The 18,676-nt window shown below is 35.4% G+C and overlaps 2 protein-coding genes across 2 annotated transcripts in view; one reads left to right on the forward strand and one right to left on the reverse strand.

Annotated features, from left to right (window-relative positions):
- Positions 1-18,676, reverse strand: part of LOC126750813 (headcase protein) — a 235,985-nt gene that overhangs the window by 50,187 nt on the left and 167,122 nt on the right. The window lies entirely within an intron of this gene.
- The window catches only part of LOC126750859 (cecropin-1-like), a 479,399-nt gene continuing 463,270 nt past the window's right edge, over positions 2,548-18,676 (forward strand). Inside the window, exon 1 of the mRNA XM_050460626.1 lies at positions 2,548-2,551. The gene's annotated coding sequence lies outside the window, so the exon portion shown is untranslated. The remainder of the gene's footprint in view (positions 2,552-18,676) is intronic.

Here is an 18,676-nt window from a genome sequence, read left to right on the forward strand (position 1 = left end):
CTGTAGCAACATGTTGCAAGAGTATAAAAATGTTTATCACTCGTATTCGTATCGAAAATATCAGTGTATAAAGATAATGCAAGCTAAATTGATATGAGCTTAGTTAAGCTGACAGACCTTTAGCGCACAAATACCTAATAGACAAAGTAAAATACGTTGTCAGAAACAACAACAAACATACAGCGGTAATACGAAAACACGTATGCGCAACGGTTGCAACTTGTGGCGCGAAAAGTGCAAATGTCAAATGCAACTACGACCGTAAAATCTTTGCCGGCAGCTTAGCTGAAAATAAAAACAATAAAGCTAAAAGGCTGCCACACAATTGCAACGAGACATTACTCTTGCACCGTGGCAACTATTGCAATGCATATGCTTAATACGCCAAGCGTCGAAGGAGGACAGGCTCGGCACACATATGCATACACACAGGTATAACGGTTATTTAACTACTGAGTTGGAGATGTGCGGGGGTAGCACAACCGTGGCAGCGGCGCAGCCGTGATGACAGCTGTGGTGTTAATATTTTAAACGCCATCACAAATGTGGCATTAGTGGCATGCCACTTCATATTTAAAAACGCCAAGCATTAAGTGTTAAAGACAAAAATCCAAAATTACGGCGGACATGCAATTGACTTAGATGGTGGCGCGTCGCTTAGATAGCTATGTAAAGCGTTCATTGCAAGTAACTGAACTGCGCGCAATGAGAGCCATAAGCGGTTGGCGAGGTGTCGAAGACTTTGCGCGGTTGCCAAGCGTACTATGGAAATATGTAGTTGAAAATAGCAGAAATAATTAAAAAAATAGGCAATAAAAATGCTGCAACTATTTGCTGTGTGTCGGACAGCGCTGCGCTAGTGAGGAAACGCCGAGCGCGCACACACAAACAACACACACGCGCGCAATATTGGGTATGACCACTGGCGCGGCCGGTACGCCGAGCGAGCGCGCTGCAATGGTGCGCGCCGAACGAATCGACAATGCAAACAGAGTTATCTATGTCGAAAAGTCAATGAACGCGCGACGAACTGTGCGCGCCGCAAAGCGCAGCTCAGCTGTGTGTGTGTGTTGTCAGCGCGAATTGAGCGCAGCGGCGACGCTGACAACGCGCGCGCGCGTCGCAAACAGCTGAGAGGTGCGGCCGCTGCCGACAACGCAACAGCTGGCAAACTAACTAAGCAGCCAAGCGACTAATGCAATTGCCGACGCTGTGGCGGCAAAAAGCCGTGTGGCAACAGCAACATTTTACAAATCGCTTGTCGTTTCTTCTATGCGTTTTTATTTCAGTTGTATTTTTTCGTTATCAGCGCTTTAGTGCAGGCCGGCTTTTACACACACGCACGCGCATACATTTATATATTATATATGAATGAGTATAAGTGTGTGTGCGTTTGTACATTTAAATGCGATAAACCTGTTGCACTTAGGCAAGCAAATTGGCAGTTTCAATTGCCACTCAATATGGACATAAGTAAACTTAGCGGCTTTAAAACGAAACTTTAAATGTGGGCGTGTTAATTGCAGCTTGCCACAGAAAAATGTGAAGCAAAGCAAAAGAAAATAGTTAAAAGACATAAAAAATAGAAATGAAATGTGCTGTTAATGGCCGGAGTTATGGTAATTTGTATATTGTGCAAAGCTTGAGAACATTTGTTAGGGGAGTGGGTGCAGGGTGTGGAAGACTAGCTTTATTAATGACTATTTCAAATCAGTTGCATAATTCTAGGCGCTTGATTAATACTTCCAATTTAGAAAACTAAAAGGTTTGAACAGCTAGTCGCCACTTAAATAATATTTCGAAGAATGTCAACTCGAAATATTTTTAAATTTTGACTTCGATTTAATTTTGGCGACTATTGGACCACTTTTCAGTTGAACTTATTGAGAAGCGACTCGACGGAGATTCTAAGAAAAAACTAAACAAAAAACGGGATCTAAATAAGACTTTCTTTCTACAACTTTAAGTGGTTGTGCGTGATAATCTCTTGACGCCATCGACAACCGAAATGAAAAATGAAGTTTCGAGAAAAGCTGATTGATTCCTAAACTCTTCAACACTACAGCTTTCTACAAGCATATATTCTTTTTACATTTTCGAACAATTTAATAGTGGTTTTAGAAACCTAAAGTGTACCTTAAGCCTATCGAACCGAAAAGCAACCAGCAGAACAATATCGGCTTTGGTATTTTTTTTATTTTTTATTTTGTCAAAATTATGTCTCCCCTTGCTTCAGGTGAACCTACGATTAAGGGACCTATGTATGTGTTCTATCAACAAAAACTAAGTTGTACATCAAGAAATAACCTTAACGAGACATATTCATACATCATCTTCTTTACTGATGTTGATACCGCTTACGAGGTTATAGCCGAGTTCATACATAGGTCCCATAAAACATTCACAAATAATTCTCAAGCTATGTGAGCACGGTCACTTTCAGTACTTTTTCTGCGAAAAATTATTCTGAACCATTATTTCAATCTCGTGATACAGGGCGGGACATATTTAAAATAAATACAATGCGTAGTCTTCATTTAATGTCAGAAAACTTCTGTCGGGATGTATGGTATGTGCCCCAAAGGATCCGAAAGGGTTAAGTCAAGTAAAAATTAATATGATTTCAGATTGGCCTAACGATTTGAAAAAATAGAACAGAAAGAAATTATATAATTCATTAATTAGAACGACTTATAACTTGAGGCATTCTCAAAAAAAAAAATACATACGGAATTAAATTTTTAAAACAATTTTATGATAAGACTACTTTTTAATTACTACATACTTAACTTTAATTAATCTTTGGTCTAAAAACTAATAAGCCGCGCAAATCTTGCTACTGAATCACTATTTCGAATTTAATTAAGATTGTGCTATAAATACAAGGTAAGTCATAAGAGCTTTTTGATTGCATTAACGTCGCGAAAAGGTTTTGCAAAACTTTCAAAAGCCTCGCGAAGGCAAAAAACGGTGTTGGAGGTTGTTAACCGATAACAAACGAAACAATTAATTGCGCTAAAATAGAAATATTAGACATAGAGGCAATTAGTGTTATGTAAAAAATGCTTTAGTGAGCTCACAACTGATTCAGCTGTGCGTTGATAAGGCGGAGAGATGTTGGTGTATGTACACCTACAAATAAAGAGTCAATGATAGTGTATGTATACGAATAGACAATCAACTGAATTTCAAAAAAAAAAAAAAAAAGTTTTGTACGGTACTTGTAACTGTGAATTGCGATTAGAAGTTTAGAAGTGGGCGCTGTCATTTCATAAGTGGGCGTAAGTGGAGCAGCAGCAGCTCGAAAGGAGGAGGGGGAAAACGGCGATACTTTTGCGACAATTACTTTGCTTGTATTTCGTTATCAAAAACGTTCTATCAATAAGCAAAAGACCGCGTAAAGTAGTGGTGCAAATACTTGAAAGGAGTTAACTGAAAATTTTAAAGCTTTTGAGCGCTACGAGTGGAAGAAATTATAAATCAATAAAGTTATTTAGGTCATGGTTCTGCGACGGTGTATTAAAGGCAAATCAATGGGGGGCTTAAGACTGCTTATAAAAGCAAGGAAAACTGTAAGTATGTAAGCTTTTCTTTTTAATTCGAATTAATTTCTATATTTATGGCTAACAATCGCATGTGTGTAAAAATATGATTTGATTTCATGCAACTAGCGGGTTGCAGAGCTTGCGAGCAAGCTAAAAATAAATATGTAAATGAATTTTACTTTCATCTACAAATGGCATTATCGTTTCAACGGCAATAATTATTGCAATCAACGCAACTGAGAAGAACATTCAACTCGCAACGACTGCACATGGCATTGCATGACTGCAGGCAGGCAGCAAACGCTATGGAGCTGAGCGACTGTCAGCAGTAAATCAAGTAGCGTTGAAGAAACTGAAAATAAAAAAAAAAAACAACAAAAGCATGAAGACCTCAAAAATAGGAGAAGTTAGTAGGGGCGTTGCTGGCTGCGGTTGGGTCGAAATTATTTTATGCAAAAAAAGTTTAATAATAAATTTGAAGAAAATAATAAAAAAATAGCAATTTAAAAAAAAAAACAAAGTAAAAAAATATAGACATTAAAAACAAAATAAATGTATTGAATAAAGATTAAAAATTTATTAAAAAACAATTAAATATAAATATTAAACTAGAAGAAATATTAAAAATATTTAAACATACTATGTATTTAAGAGTGAAATAGAAAATATCCAAAAAAAATTTTAAAAATCCTTAAAAAAAATCACAAATATTCTTAAAAAAAAATAAAAAATATTCAAACCAAAAAAAATTAAATATTAAAAAAATGTGCAAAAACATTAAAATATTTATGGCAAAATTGAAGCAATAATAGAAAATAAAAAAATGTTAAACAAAAAATATTAAATATGTTTAACACAAGAAAAATATAATAATAAAATAAAAGTATTAATCAAAAATTAAAAAAATTATAAAATAAAAATAAAATATACATATGTACATATTAAACGAAAATAACATACTTAATATATTTAAAAGCCAAATAGAAAATAAAAAAAAACATTCAAAAAAAACATTAAAAAAAATTAAAAATACTAAAAAAAAAAAAAATGTTAGAGAAAAAAATTAAAATATATACAAAAATTTAAGCAATAATAAAAAAATATAAAAATATTAAAAAAAGGATTAGGCGAAAAAATATGAGAGATAATATTAAATATATTTAAAAAACACAATTAAAAATTTAAACAAAAGTATTTAACAAAAAAATAAAAATTAAAAAAAAATTCAGGAAAAAATAAATAAAAAATATACAAACAAAAAATTAAAATATTAAAAATATAAATATTAAAAAAGTATTCCACAAAAACATATCAAAAAATTAAATATATTTAAAAAATAAAATTAAAAATATCAAAAACACTGAAAATATTCATAAAAATAACAAAATATTCAACAAAAAAAATTATTTAAAAATATTTAATGGCACACTTTTAAGCAAACTGCGCGTAATAATACATTTTCAGAGAATTCTAAAATAATTTATTTTTAATTAAGATTATTTCAAGCCAAATAAGGCAATTACAATAAAAATTATGTAGTCAGCCGATACATAGACACATAAAAGTGGTCAAACCTACAAAAATTCCCACTTATATGCAAATTAAGTTATCTCTATACCCTACACGTACATAAAAGGTATAAATAGCACAGCTCTTAAGTGGCACACACGCGCAGCAACGTTGACGCGCAAGTCAGGCAACAAGGCAGCTTAGACGTATGAATAAGTGCTTGCAGTTGTCATATACGCATACGCACACACATACACATGTATATGTTTGTCGATGTATGCGTTCACATGAAATTTGCATGCATTGCACGCAGCAAGATGAGCACACGCACGAATGCACTTAGCAACGCAAGCAAACGCATTTAGATGCATACATGGGTGTGCCTGTGTGTGTGTGTGCGACAGACAAATAGAAGCTAAAAAATATGCAAAAATTAGAATAACAAAAAATTAAAAAAGAATTCGCAATAAAATAAACGCACATATGAATATATCATGCACATTTAGCGAAATACACTCATTCACACACGTGTATGTGTGTGTGTGTGTGGCATCGTACTATTTTTCCTTCCACTGGGGGTTAGCGACCGCAAAACTATCTGACATTAGATTGCGATGGCGGCCAAACGACAACAGCCGCGGCAACTGCACACCGCCGACGCGCGCCACAACGCCAGCGGCCGGCGCGGCAACGGCAGCCAACGCGCTTGTCCGCCAACCAAAGCTTTGCACATCGCTGCCTTTGCAGTTGCACGAAGTTTTGCGGTTTGCAGTTCATTTTTTTCATAGTTTTACAATTTTCGTTTTTTTTTTTTTGTTTTTTGCTTTTCCGTTTACGTTGCTTTGCTATTTTCGTTGCACTATGCTTTTGGTTGCGAACACTCATCATTGTCAGCCACGCGAGTGTAGGAGTGAGTTAAGCAGCAGCGCGCCGCATTGGTGGAGACTTGCAGTTGGCGGGGGAGCGCAGGCGGCGCTCAGCGCGCACTCAACACGATTTCAGTTGTGATAGGTTGCACATCGCCGCGTTGTACGTTCGCTTGTGGCATGTTGTGTTCGCTATGACACATAACGCTGCCAAATTTGTGCAACAAACACGATACCCGCCGCATCACTCTTTGTCGTCACCTTTCTGCTGTTGCTGTTGCAGTCAAAATTGTACGTACCTATGTACTCGTCGTCGTTTGCTCATGTGATGTCGGTTGCCGACCGCATGAGTGATTAACGGGCCGTCGCTTGTGCGAGTGTGGCGCGCTGAAAAGCTGCAATACTTGTACGTATGTATGGATGTGCATGCAATAATCATAGGCATATACATTTGTATGTATGTATATATATATAAGTATACTTATCTAAGTGATTCAATAGCTCGGAAAGCCATTGACCACAGTTTGCTGCGACAAATAAAGCTGTGCGTTGTTGTAGTGTTGGCTTTTGTGGTTTGTAATTAATGATTATGTATTTTTGCATTGTATTTTTAGTGTTTAACACTAATTTTGTACAATAACAAATGAATCTCTAAATTATATAATAGCGGCTAATAAAAAAGCTTCTCTTACAAAGGCTTTTTTGGTTTTGAGAGTTCGGTTGTATAGCACCTACATATGTATATGCTATAGTGGTCTGATCCGTAAAAATTTTTTTCGGATATTGTAGCTTTGATTTGAGCAATAATACATGTGAAATTTCATTAAGATATTTTGCCAAATAAAAAAGCTTCCCATACAAGAACCCGATTATGATCGATAAGTTTGTATGGCAGCTATATGCTATAGTGGTCCGATTTTGCTCGGAGATTGTAGCATTGCGTTGAATAGAAGGTTATGTCAAATTTCGTGAAGATATTTTGCCAAATAAAAAAGCTTCCCATACAAGAACCCGATTATGATCGATAAGTTTGTATGGCAGCTATATGCTATAGTGGTCCGATCCGAAAAATTTGCTCGGAGATTGTAGCATTGCGTTGAATAGTAGTCCATGTCAAATTTCGTGAAGATACCTCATCAAATAAAAAAAGCTTTCCATACAAAGACCCGATTTTGATCGTTCAGTTTCTATGACAGCTATATGCTATAGTGGTTCGACCTAAAAAAAATTGCTCGGAGATTGTAGCTTCGTCTGGAACAGTAGTCCAAGTCAAATTTCGCAAGAATATCTCATTAAATAAAAAAGCTCTCCATACAAGGATCCGATTTTGATCGATCAGTTTGTATGGCAGCTATATGCTACAGTGCTCTGATCCGTAGAAATTTGTTCGGATATTGTATCGTTGCCTAGGACAATAATCCATGTAAAATTTTGTGACGATATTTTGTGAAACAAAAAAGTTTTCCATATCAGGATATGATTTTCCTGGTTCAGATTAGACAGTTATATGCTACGGTGGTCCGGGTTGGGCATTCGCACAACAACAACTTATACAAACAGCATGCAAGTCAGTTAGACCCCACAATCTGTGACTAAAATGCATAACTATTGTACAATAACAATAACAGCCTTTTTATTTTAATGAAAAAAATATAAAAAAAATTCATGGAAAAAGTTTGAAAAAATAAAATCTGCTTATGCAAGTATGAACAAATGTGTGTCAAAGCATACATACGCACACGTAAAACATACATACATACATATGTGTGTATAACATATACAGCTATGCATATGATCACGCGTGACAGCAATTGTTTACCACGAAATGACGTTCGACTGCGCGACAAAAACAATAGATTTTGGGTCATAAAATTGTTGTAAGTAAATTATAGTATATGCGGTGCACACAGCTGCGTTGTATAATAGAAAATCAGTCAGCCAGACGACTTTAATGGCACTATTACCGACGAGAGCAGACGGAAAAATTAGCAAAATAAAATAATAACAACAATAAAAAAGTCAAATAGAAATAGAAATGGAATTTGTAAACTTCAAATATAGGTAAATAAGTGTCGAAGCAAGCGCAGCAACAAAACCAAATAGTAAAAACAATAAAAATGCAAATAGTGGCATACAAACTGCAAGCACACAGACAATGCATATACATACATATGTACATGTATGTATGTAACTGTATACTTTGTCATAAATTTACTGCGTCGCCGAGAGCAACCGAGAACTGTAAATCGCGTAACTAAACAGTAATAATATGAATAAAGGCTGGCTATGTATGAATGCCGCGCGTTGTTGCATCAAAACAAATCAATCGGAGTAGACAGAAAACGGAAAATGCTAACACTACATACATGTGTATGTATGTATGTATATAGAAAAATAATATGGAAATAAGCAGTGCAGCTGCGAAAAAAATTTAAACAATAAAAAATAATAATAAAAACAAGAAATACTAACGCCAACGAACACTTTGGCCGCCGCAATTGGTAAGAACCGCCTTTGCGCCACGCTGCTGCTGCTGCCAGCCAGCAAACGCGACTCCGGAAATACAATAGTTATGCCCGGTATTTATTACCATCGTGATATTGAAATCATATATGGTCTGAGTATAAGCAAATTAGAAACAATAACAGCAAATAAGCAGCGCCAGTCAAGATGGCCAAGGCGTTGCAGGTAGCGAGCTAACGCGAACCCACCTACTCGTGCTGCCGAGAAACGGCATTTAGCGAGCATTTAAATCATTTCCAACTAAGTTTACCTAGACTAAGGCATCATTTCCACAAACACGCTTGGCTGTGGGTTGCAGCTGCTAAACACGAAAGCGAGGTGAATAGGAAAAGAAAATAAAAAAGGCAAAAAACAAAAAAGTAGAACGATAAAATTACTCAACAAAGACGACAACAAAAACAAAAAAAAAAAACTTAGTTAATTGGAAAAAGTGTTTTACTATCTTGAACTTTTGATCTTGAGCGACACGCTCTTCTCTGCCGCAGAAAATTCATATGCCAGTAAAGATGGCTGTGTATCTGCTCCCATACAGTAACCGACAATATTCAAATAATGCGGTGGCGTTAAGCGAATAACGTTTATGCCGTTTTTTGTCCATAATTAACAGGCGTCGAGTATATTATATGCTAATTTTGATTTGGTTCACATGTGTTTGATTGTAAGCCGCATTTACATACGATTATTCGAGGCACATACCGGCTGCTGTCTAAAGTAAATGGGTGTGGCGTTATGTCTGTATGTAGCATATACATATGTAATTAACTGCTATTTAGCTGTAAACCTTGGCCAAACGCAGCAACAGACACTGAGAAAAGCTGGTGTGGCAATCTTCAAAGACTTTCTCACGGAACTGTTACAAGTCTTTATGGAACAAGCTCTGTTTTGTTTAGATCTGCGATCTTAGCTGAGAAAAGCATAGCATATTCTTAATAATTGTACAGTTGGAAACAAAAGTAACATCTTCATAAGAAATGAGAGTCGAGACTAACATAACAATAGCAGTAACTGCTTTGCTAAGCCTTATAGTGTGGCGAATCGAACATGCAACTGGTATAAATGGCATAGACTGATATAATTAACTAAAGAGAAAATTGCAAGCAGTTATAACACTGAGGTATATACATACATACATATTTAGATATTATTTGATATTGCATTGTTGTAGTTTCTTAGGTAAAATATTTGACAAGAACGCGAAACTAAAACATAGCGAGTAGACAATTTGCGAATCGAAAACGGATGCGAACTGGGTAGTAAAATTCATAAAACAAAAAATTGTATGTTAAATGAAGACTCAAAATTCTTTAATTCGAAAGGTAAATGAATCCATGAAGCTTTTTAAGGCGTAAAAACAACTAAATAAGACAACTTTTGCCAAAAGAATGAGAACTCTTACATAGAAATATATTTCATCGACCAAGTTCTGTGTTAGCTCAGAATTACAAGTATCAAACGAATATTACGAGTTTGTTAAACTGACTCCTAAACAGTCAACTGTTCTAATTATTGAAATTCTTGAAAACATATAATATTGTTGGAAGATGCCTTTGAGATGTACGAATCTGTTGAAGGTTTACGTTACCTATAAAGTAATTGAATTGGAAAACTGTTAAAAAAAACGGGGAATGTTTTATGTTGTCACAAGAACATGAGCTCTAGGTTTAAGGTGTCAAACCCACTCTAAAATCGGAGAATAATAGTTCAGTAATAATAAAAGATGATCGAAAAACTTACAACAGGTGAAGTATCAGTGAAAAAAGGGAAAGATGTTGTGTTAACAATGTCAGAAGCGTCGAGGGCGTTTCGAAAATGCTTGCCTGATGTTCGCTGCTTTCACATCTTAACCTGAATGAAGAATATTTTTTGGGTAAGGGTTTCTTTTTAACTCAGTGTAGTCGGTTCTTAAACCGTTAAACATATTTTTCTCGAAACGCTGTTTTGAGAGTCGATGAGGAAAATTTCTCCGAAACCTATCGTGCTGAAATTTTCTCATGACCTGCTTTGATACATGTATGTAATGAGCGAAGAAATAAAATTCTAAATAATAATTCCGATTTTTTAAGCCACTCTGAAGTGGAAATTTATTAAAAAAAAAACTACTTTTGTTTGGGAAGCTGTCATCTTGTCAAAAATCACATTTTTGACTAGTTCCTGCATCTCTACCTGTATCCATTTATAATAACAATAAATTTTTTGACTTTTGGATATGAGATAATTTTTAAGAGTAGAATCTTTCTCAACACCAGACACCTCTTTTCGAAAGTCCTACTGGAGTTCGGCTACGAAAATTCAAGGCAATTGAAAATTTTTCTATATGAATCGCCTCTTATTGAGGCACATTAAATTCAGTAAATGTAAATTAGTTTTATTATTTATTAAATAGAATGCCTGTAAAAAGATTCGTAAAATATTTTTTTTCTGCACCTTAGCATACTTTAGGGGTTTAGAGTTAGGGGCTAACTCTCTAAGTAGTGTTTATATTTCTTACTTTGCCAACTTCAATTTCTCCAGGTGTGACTTGTGTGCATGTATATATGTATGTACGTATTGACTTCGATTTGAACACACCATTTAACACCGATTTCATCGGAAAACTCACACCAATTCGCAAATTTACAACACAAATATATACTTACAAACTCAACTGGGTATTCAGTGGAAAAAGTAGGGGCGTATGGAACACAATGATGTCTCGAATGGAAGCAAACATACCTGAAATTAAATAGAGAACAACAAAAGCAATATTAATATTAAATTATACGTTATTGTTTTGTGGCTTTTAATGAAAAGGCAAATTATGGCTTAAATATGCTAATGCTGCGGTGAACGCGTACGCATACCTACTTAAATGCATGTGTATATGTAAACTCAGATATGTATGTATATTTATTGCTTTAAATTAAAAATTATAAAAAAAAAATATTTATGATTGCGTGTATGGATCGAATAAAATGAAGGTTTAACAAAAAGAATCGCGTACGAGCGGAAAAGTGAAAGAGCGTGGCATGCAACAACAACCAACAGCAGCCAGCAGCCACATGTGATTCCACACCAATTGCTATATGCTGATAAATTGCACTCAAATGCATTGGCGCTAAAGTACAGTAGGCACAAGCTGCACTGGTATACTACTAAATAACTGCGACTAAGCACAGGCTAGAACTTTTGGCAGCAAGTGTATGCAGAATGCCAACAGTAGTAGATAACCTTTATGAACTAGCATATGTAGAAACAGATAATTTATATGCTCATTCAATAGCGCCATAACTCAAGCCAAATATTGCCGCCGGCACCAGCAATGTGAGTACACAAACAAATCGCCTAGCGATGGCGGTAAGAAGACACCGATATACATTAACAAATTGCTCAACAATATTGCTGACTTGCTGCCAGCATACGCCGAAGATGCAGCTGCTGCGGAAGCTGGGAAACTGGAGATTCACAATCACACAACAATTGACTGGCAACAACAACACAGTGTTGTATGTGTGTGTGTTGCGGTTATGAGTTTGGATTAAATTTACTTCGCCGTAAAAGATATAAATTTATTGCTACAAAAAAATCAACAACAAAATATAACAAATAAACTTCACCGAATTAGAAAAATGGGAAATATCGCTGATAAAATTTTGAGCGCATTCGAGGAAATATATTGAGACTATAACAGACCGATCGTGATATCACATAAAAAATGGTAACATTAAACACGAAACAAAGGCACAAAAGCTGAAAAAAATATGTATGAATGCAAGCACATATGTAGCATATAAGTATGTACAAATACATATGCAAAACTGGGGAGCCACAAGTTGAAGGAAGTGGCGCGCTGATGCTACCAGCTTACAGTTAGGTAGCTGGTTGAACAGCGCGATCATTTTCGGCTGACACACAGATCCTCAATGCTGATAAGCGGGCAGACGGTAGCTTATTAGAAGATTGGTGAACTTCGGTTTATTTATTACAAATGTAAGTATGTATGTATGCAGGTAGGTATTAAAGTCATATGTGTTTATATGAGTGATATAGTAAGATAATGGCTAAAAATATGACGGTGAGTTATTGCTACATATGTATGTTATGTACATAAGTATATACGAAAGTTGTTTCGATCTTTACTTTTGTACGCTTAGTTCTTTTGGGACGCGATTTAAGTATCTGGGAGTAGAAGAAGTTAAAGACAGCTTTTAAACTATTTATTAATTGCCTTTTTATAGGCTATTAAAGAAAGATTACGATCTAGTTATTTTAGGCAGCTGCAAAGACCTTCATTAATGTATTTTTTCAATAAAACTCCCTATTGTCTATAGCAACTAGTTGCGATTATAGCAGTCACTAGGCAATTCAAAATTTACATTATGCCTGGCTGCCGGCTACTAATCGCAGGCAATTGAGCGCCAGTCGCCATTTTCGTATTATGTATTGCCAACATCCACTGATTTAGTATACTAAATGCCAAAATCAGATTATCAAAATCAGGTAATCAAGCAATTGATCATTTTTAAATACGTTTTAACGTAGTAATCTTTATATTAAACTGAATTTAGCCCAAGGAACACACTAAACTACTTCCAGATCATATGAAACGCTGAATCCTATTAAAGTAGCCAAGGTAAATAGGCTTCTTACGAATTGAGCCAAATACAGGATTTAGTAGGTACCTATACATATGTGACAGTCCATTTTCACAAATTTCTTCTGGGCGAATATCTCATCAGCCAAATAATACGCTATACACAGAAACAGGTGGCAATCATTTGATACAATGCATAAGTTCATTCTGATGGAACACAATTTTTCCTTTTGGAAAAAGCTGGCCACCTCTCGGCGATTGCTTACTTCAGACATTTCAATTGCTGACTCCTAATGGCATATTGCATAACATGAGCGCACTTATACAATGCGACATACAGATTTCAAAAGACTTATATTAACCGAATATGGGGAGGCATTAGCTTTCGCCTTTTTGTTCGTACAAGGATCCAAGGGATTGTACTTCAGATGTAATTTTGAATATGTTCATAGAAATAAATTTCATGGGATAAAATAACGAATTTAAGGCTGCTTTCTCAATGTCTGGTTACCAGCCTCTATATTCAGTTAATAAAGTAATCCGCTTAATAGATTGTACTTAATAAGCATCAACTAATTGTGGGACCGGACAATGTGCATGGTTAATGAAGATGTCCGCTTAATAGAGCACCCATTCAATAGAGCTTTCACTGTATTTTTTTCATTTTCACTCATCTTAGATCTCTAAAAATATTATTTAAAAAAATTAGAAAAAAAAATCTCAACTACGTCTTTACTATTAAAGTCATTTCAACTATTTATCAAAGCCGAACAACTAAAAATCGTAAATTTGCACTTTGCATTTTCGGGATAATACAATATTAACATTTCCTTACTTAAGCAATCATTTATAAGTTGATGATAATCAAGCGACAACTTTGTATGCGAAAAATTTGGTGGTTTCACCACTATGGAGCCAGAACGACTTTGGTAATAAGGTATAACTACACTACTACACCATCTGGCGATCATGACCTTGAAAATGTTGCATACCGTTAAATAGTAAGCCAAATTTGTTAAGTGCTACGCTGTTTTTAAATTTTATTATCGTCATTTTTCAATTAACAACCGAAAACGCTGCAAAACCTGGCAAAGACAATGCTAGTTATATGACTTCTTAAATGTATTAAAATAATTCTGAGTAAATTTGCGTGGCGCACAATGAAGGAATGACACTAAAAGAGACAACTGTGAGTCGCACAAAAGCGCGAACAACTAAATAAATAGAAAAACATTTATAAATTTACTTTTTGAACAAAAAAAAACAGTAAAAGTTTAACAGCCACAAAATTAAACAAGTGCTCAATAGAACAATGTTAGGTGTTAAAAGGCAGCAAAGCCTAGAAAGAAAACATTACCAAACGAAGCAAACTTGTCTGTCAGCCATGAGGCTAATGACTAGTATTGACCTAGAAAATTGCAGTAAATTATATAAGCAGAAATAGAAACACAAAAATGTGTGTGTATGCTGTCAGCCAAGCATTTCAGCGAGTTGTTTCAGCGCCAAAAACAAATGTTGGCACGCCAACATGCGGCTCGGGTTAATACACGTACAACAACAAAAACAACAGCAGCAATGCGGCTCATATGATTTACTAAGCACTATAAAAAGTGTTTCGAAGTCTGCAACATTAGAGCGTGATTTATGACAAAACAATTTAAATAAAATTATGAGAAATATATATTGTACTAAAAAATATCGTTAGTTACTTAGGTATGCAGCAGCAGCGCATTCCTTGCTGCTAGCGGGCCGTCAGCATGCTAGAGTGTGGGCCGCTTATGTAAGATATTTATGTGGCGATTGAGAGCGCATACAGGCGCATTTAAATATGAATTAATCTTGTTGAATGTGCGCATAAATTGTGGAGCAAGTGGTTGTTGCAAAGTGTGTGTGTATGTGTGTGTGTGTAGCAAAGGCATGTAGGAGCCAAGACAGACAGTGCACAGACGCTACCAGCTTCGAAGCGCCTTTTGCGACTTGCTGTTAAGTGGCTACCTATGTATACGTGTATGTGCTTGCCTAGAAGACTAGTGCTGGCACTAATTTCAACCTAACCTCAAATAATCAAATGTGCAGTTGCTGCGTTTCGCAAATTATGCAAATCGAGTTTATTTGATTTTTTCGATTTTGCGTTTTGTTTTTGCTTAGAAAATGTGCAAATTAGTAGCTATTTATAGTGAAAAATGTTTGCTCACATTAATTTCGTGCTGTTGAAAGCCGGCAATTTGTTGTGACACGAGCGTTTAAAAAGCGAGAACATTTGGTGTGATTAATGCAAAGTGTTAATTTGCGATTTTTAGTTCTGCAGTTTTGATAAATGGTTGAAATGAGTTTAATGTAAAGACGCGGTTTGGAATTTTTTTTAATGTTTTTTAGAGATCTAAGATAAGTGAAAATGTAATCCGAACGATAACTTAAATTTTTATGCATTTCACTTTCGATTTTTTAAACGCTTTATATTATATACATATTTTAAATAAATAAAATTATTATAAATAAAATTACGGTAAAAAATTGCGTTGTTTTAAGAGCGTGTAATAAGATTTTTTTACTTAATGTAATCGTTGCCCAAAACCATTTTCTCGAAACACTGCTTTCAGAGTCGGTGAAGAAATTTTCTCCGAACCTGGGAACAGATTTATTTGTCAGGTAATGATCAAAGGAGAGATAATTTTAATAGCATTTTTCGTCAACTGCGGTTACACCGAAACTTAATACCCATTATAAAAACAAATGATTCATTATAAGAACTTGATTTTGATCCTTCAGTTTGTATGGCAGCTATATGCAATAGTGATCCGATCTGTACAATTTCTACGGATATTGCTTTGATGTCTTGGACAATAACCCATGTCGATTTTCAAGAAGATATCTCTTCAAATGAAGAAGTTTTCTACAAGCACTCGAATCCGATTGTTCAGTTTGTATGGTAGCTTTATGCAATAGTGATCCGATCTGTACAATTTCTGCGGATATTGCTCTGACGCCTTGGGCAGTAACCCATGTCGATTTTCAAGAAGATATCTCTTCAAATGAAGAAGTTTTCAATACAAGCACTTGAATCCGATTGTTCAGCTTGTATGGCAGCTTTATGAAATAGTGATCCGATCTGTATAATTTCTACGGATATTGCTCTGATGCCTTGGGTAGTAATCCATGTCGATTTTCAAGACGATATCTCTTCAAATGAAGAAGTTTTCCATACAAGCACTCGAATCCGATTGTTCAGTTTGTATGGCAGCTTTATGCAATAGTGATCCGATCTGTACAATTTCTACGGATATTGCTTTAATATCTTGGACAATAACCCATGCCGATTTTCAAGAAGATATCTCTTCAAATGAAGAAGTTTTCTATGCAAGCACTTGAGTTTGATTGTTCAGTTTGTATGGCAGCTATATGCTATAGTGGTCGGATATCGACGACTCCGACAAATGAGCAGCTTCTTGGGAAGGGAAAGACGTGTGCAAAATATCAGACCGATATCTCAAAAACTGAGCGACTAGTTCACGTGTATACAGACGAACAGACGGAAGGACACGGCTAAAGCGAATCAGCTCGTCACGCTGATCAATTCTAATACCCTATACGAGTCTTCGCCGTTTCCTTCAAGGAGTTACAAACTTCGTAGCGCACTTAATATACCCTGTTCAGGGTATAAATATGTAAGCTTAGTTCGGATTTAAACCACGGCTTTGTATTTTTCAGAAAATTTCTTTTGTAAAAGTCTTTCAAACTGTTTGTGGGCCTAGGGGCTTAGGAGTGATTAAACAGACTGATATTGCTGTCCAAACTGATTTAAATAACTCATAATATGTAAGTAAACTGAAAGAAGACAAACTTTTGAAAATCATGGGTGGTAAACTAGTCAAAATTTGATTGGTAATTGTGTGATTTCAGTCGAAAAAACTGTATAATATAATTAGATGTATTCTGAAGTATTCATATGCTTGGAAAATAATGAAGTAAACTCCTAGTAGGATTGTAAAGAATAACTCTTGTGAGGCTTGTGCGTGGTTCCCCTTTATTAATCTATGGTGGGCTCATGGAATAGTAACGCCTGAGGATAATAGAAAAGCTGTATTTTGTATGTGGATTTGGAATCGTAGGATTGATTTATTTAGAACTCCCGATATACATTTCATGACTATTTTGCGATCAACATCAAATATCAATTTCAAAGAAAAAAATGAAAAATAAGTAAAAATACAAAGAAGTTCATTCATTAATTTGGTATTGAATAAAAAAAATTGTAAAAAATAGAATCAACTACAATTAAGACACCAAAACAAGCCGTCAGTTTCGAACGCATTCAATGTCAAATCATCCAAGCAACACACAGCACCAAAGCACATTCCACAAACGAACACAACACAATGCCTCAAATTAAGCTACTAACTTTATTAGCCAGTTATATTGGCCATTACTTGGATGGCAGTAAAAAAGCAAATTGCTGCTAAATGTTCTTGAGCGTTATAAAAAATCGGCCGCTCATCATGTTACGCGGCAGCAACAGTTGCTGGTGGCGGTTTTTGGCAAAGGTTGACATTAATGCTGGCAATTAGCATTGAAATGCCGCGAAGTAGCCGCCACCGCTGCTGGCAGTGAGTTGGTCACCAACAGGCAAGGCAAAGCAAAGCAAAAGCCATAATGAATGCAAATGTAAGAGCCAGCTGGTCGAGCGTACGCATATATATGTGTGTGTGTGTGTGTGTGTGAAGGACTACATACTCGGCTTGGCCAATAAATGCAAAATTAATTGAACTCTATTTACGGCCGCAGTAGCAACAGCCGGCGTTGTGCGAATATGTGCAACACAACTTAATTGAATTTGCTACTTTGTTTTGCTATAAAATGCCACTAAACACACACACACATACACATACTGCATATGGTTACTGTTAGTTATTAAAAATGCAACCGCAGCGGCATGAACCTGAATTTGAAATTTGTTTGCCGCCGTTTATGACTCTTTGGCGGCTAAGTTGAGCTCTTGTTTGTTGTAATCGTCATTCTTTTGCATTTACAATTTTAATTAGTTTTTATTTGTTCACTTTTGATCGTGACTCGTTATAGACGAGTGTTATGACATAGCCGCCATGGCTCATGGGCGCTCCAATAGCACTCACAATCAGTCAAGTGCCGTGCATAAGTATGTACATACATATGTATGTATATATGTAGGTATGGGTGAGTGTGTGTGTTATTCTGCGATCAAAGCATCAAAGTTACAGCGAATGACTTAACTAATGACTGGAAATGGCAAAGAAAATGGTCAAAATATTTACGGCATAATCAAGAGCGTTGTGTCCATGTGGGGGATTGCATACATTATCTGGAAGTTGGAAGCTGAAATTGAGACATTTCGTTTCCTTGAAAAAAAAAAAAACAATATAATGAACAGTTATATTACACTATTTTATCTGCTTTAATATCAAAACATATTATATTTTAAATATACAGCATACGAGTATAATGCACTGTTTACTTTTTATATAACTTTAAGTTAGTGAATTTCTGTGATGAGCGTTGCCAGATGTATGCAATTAAGGAACTGTATATATTATAAAAAATATTTCTTAAAGTTAATAAATTTCTTAAATATGGGTGCACAAATTAATACGCTATTTTATCTAAAATTATTAAAAAAACATTACTATAGA

This window comes from Bactrocera neohumeralis, chromosome 2 (genome assembly GCF_024586455.1).
Source record: "Bactrocera neohumeralis isolate Rockhampton chromosome 2, APGP_CSIRO_Bneo_wtdbg2-racon-allhic-juicebox.fasta_v2, whole genome shotgun sequence".
Lineage (NCBI taxonomy): Eukaryota > Metazoa > Arthropoda > Insecta > Diptera > Tephritidae > Bactrocera > Bactrocera neohumeralis.